Here is a 2,784-nt window from a genome sequence, read left to right as displayed (position 1 = left end):
CGCATGTTTTTGCGGATCTGCGCTACCTTCAGTGTTTATATATATATATATATACTTTGATTGTCGATCCCATCCCATCAACGCAAAATTGCTCGTATGTTGTGGCCTACCAGCCATCTGTATTATAGTGATGGGAGGCTTTTTGAAAATTCGGTGAAGGAACGTTGAAGTGTTATAATAGCACACCTTCAACATCCACTATTCAATTAAATTAAATTTTGCGACGTGTTTGAAATGTGTTTTATTCAAGTAAATATCACATAAACAATCAAATTATTTATGAGGAATTTTTGTAAACTGACTTCAACAGCACGCTCTTCTCATAGTGTCTATGCAAGGGAACCCGACTGAAAAAGAATTGTAGAAACGTTTTAATTAGCTTATTGGTGTATCTTAAATCAACTGTTCAAAACGGACACGAAATAGATCACTGTCAAATAACGGATTCTCTCAAAATACTGTCAAACGAGTTGTCAATTTCTCAAAACTAACCTCAAACAATGAAAGTACAAAACCAGGTATGGTCTGTTCATACAAACCGGAGGACATATCGATCAAGGCTGTATACTTTGGGAAGGTCACGCGGATCGCCATTTTATTAGATACGCGGGAACACACCTTTTCGATACAAACAAATTCACCAAAATTGAATTTGTATGGCGTGGTGAACTTTTTGTATGACACGTGGTGTGTAACCCGCGTATCTGCATCTGCGTGACCTCCTCCAAGTATACAGCCTTGATAGCGATTTCATATAAACAAAGTCACCTCTCATGAGAGGTGAGTTTGTTTATATGAAATCGTTATGTCCTCCGCGCAATACAAAGTTTGACATTCGACCATACCTTGTGTTGACGTTCATTGACCTCAAACAATGACAGCTTCATATAAATTTTTGTAACATTGTGGTTAACTTTGTGAAAATGACAGCCCATTTGACATCTCAAACGACATTGACAACGATCTATAGTTATTAATACAACCGAGTGATAGATGCTTTTTTAGGCACTAGATGTGTGCCTAAAAAAGTATTTATCATCGAGTTGTATAAAACGTTTTATGCAACTCGAAGCCATAATGTTCGAAAACTGCGAACTTTAGATCGCACTGTTGCATAAAACGTTGTATGAATCTCAGTGCGAAGTACTTGATCAGGCTCACGATGTGTATTATGACACACGGCTTGCGGCCTCATGTCATAATTACACATCTAGAGCCTAATAAAGTACTTCGCACTCGATTTTATGTAAGGGGTATTTTACGATGAAAGAAAGCTTACATCTATTGCCGCAACACAAATCACACATGAAGTCATTGCAATCACGATTACATGAATTTCCTGAAAAATGTCAAAATGAGAATTTAGAAGAAACAATTATTTGTGAATTCAAAACAAATTCTTACTGCAACCAGCTAATGCTTGAGCAGTGAACACCGCCACAAGCACGAACAAAATGATAAGACGAGTCGAAAGCATCTTCTGGGATTTGGATTTGAATGTAGTTTGCAAGTGATGTATAGATTTAAACTGGAGTATCGATTGAATTTCTCAGCTATTTATACTAAAAAATTTCATCGTTTCGTTTGTTTTCGAAACATTGTTTTTGCCGAAAAGTTTTTATTTTTAAATTAATGTTATTTTAATTAATGGATCGAATTAAGTACTATATATGCGATAAATATAGAATTATACAATTTTTCCGGTAAAAACTGTTTTTCGTTCAATGAATTTAATTATTACTTTTAGCCCAATATACACACTATTATTCTACATTGTATGTTAAAGCTAACATCAGAACGGTATGATAATGTGGACCACCATCAACCTTTCACTAATATGTGGAAATATTAAGAGTAATATTACGCATTTACTAATACAAAACTGTGTGCTAACAATTGTGACTAATATTATACTAGTTAAATGATCTCTAAGATCTACAATCCAAAGGTGTTCGGTTCCACATTATCATACCGAACAATATTTGCTATTCTTATACTACCTGAGGTAAGGGGCCATTCAAATGCGAACGCTGTTTAATTGCAATTTTTTACTACCTCCTCCCCATTTGTACGTTTTTTTTTTAAACCAGCACTAAAAGTATGTATGAATTTTGATATGTGAAAGTGTGTTTCTAGTAGAATGTAGTGACAGTGAAAATGCACTTACCGTACACAATCATGTAATAAATATTATGCATCGGATCGCAATAAACAGCAGATAAAAACTTGAAAAAATTGCGTTGCGCGACTCAGAAACAATTTTTTATCAATTATGATGTTCTAGAGAATTGTTTAGTGTCCGATAAAGAAACGAAATCGACATTCCTCCGAGAGATCTGAACCAAATTTTTTTAACGTGAGTAGGGCTAATAAATAATTATCAAAGGGAGATAATTTGATTGAAAATGGAGTTATAGTATCTCCTTTTTTAAATTTGTTATCTCTATTTTTAGTTTGTTATTTGTTATTTCCGTTTCTAGTTACATCATCTCCAAAACTCAATTTATTATCTCCGAAATTAAATTTTATTATCTCCTATTTTCTATGGAATTTATTTCCATTTTGGAGTTACAAATCTCCATATCACAATTTCTTATCTCCATTTATATCTCCTTTTTTATAATTTTTATCAACCGAAATATTATTATCGATTATGCATCTGTGCCCAAGTGTTGATTTTGACGAGTTGGTGATTGTGATCCTAATATAAGCCGAAGGCGCGGATCATAATCCAACTCGTCAAAATAAACATTTGGAAACAGGTGCATATCATTTTTGATGTGT

At 33.8% G+C, this 2,784-nt stretch overlaps 1 long non-coding RNA gene across 1 annotated transcript; it reads right to left on the bottom strand.

Moving 5' to 3' along the window:
• Positions 1-226: 226 nt before the first annotated feature.
• LOC119074928 lies at positions 227-1,518 on the bottom strand. The gene is made up of 3 exons (XR_005087270.1): positions 1,405-1,518; positions 1,280-1,339; positions 227-347 (listed from the first exon to the last, which is right to left on the bottom strand). It is a non-coding gene; the product is annotated as an uncharacterized LOC119074928 (long non-coding RNA).
• Between the last annotated feature and the right edge of the window lie 1,266 nt (positions 1,519-2,784).

This window comes from Bradysia coprophila, unplaced genomic scaffold, assembly GCF_014529535.1.
Source record: "Bradysia coprophila strain Holo2 unplaced genomic scaffold, BU_Bcop_v1 contig_151, whole genome shotgun sequence".
NCBI classification, from domain to species: domain Eukaryota; kingdom Metazoa; phylum Arthropoda; class Insecta; order Diptera; family Sciaridae; genus Bradysia; species Bradysia coprophila.
This window is presented reverse-complemented; position numbering and strand designations above follow the sequence as displayed.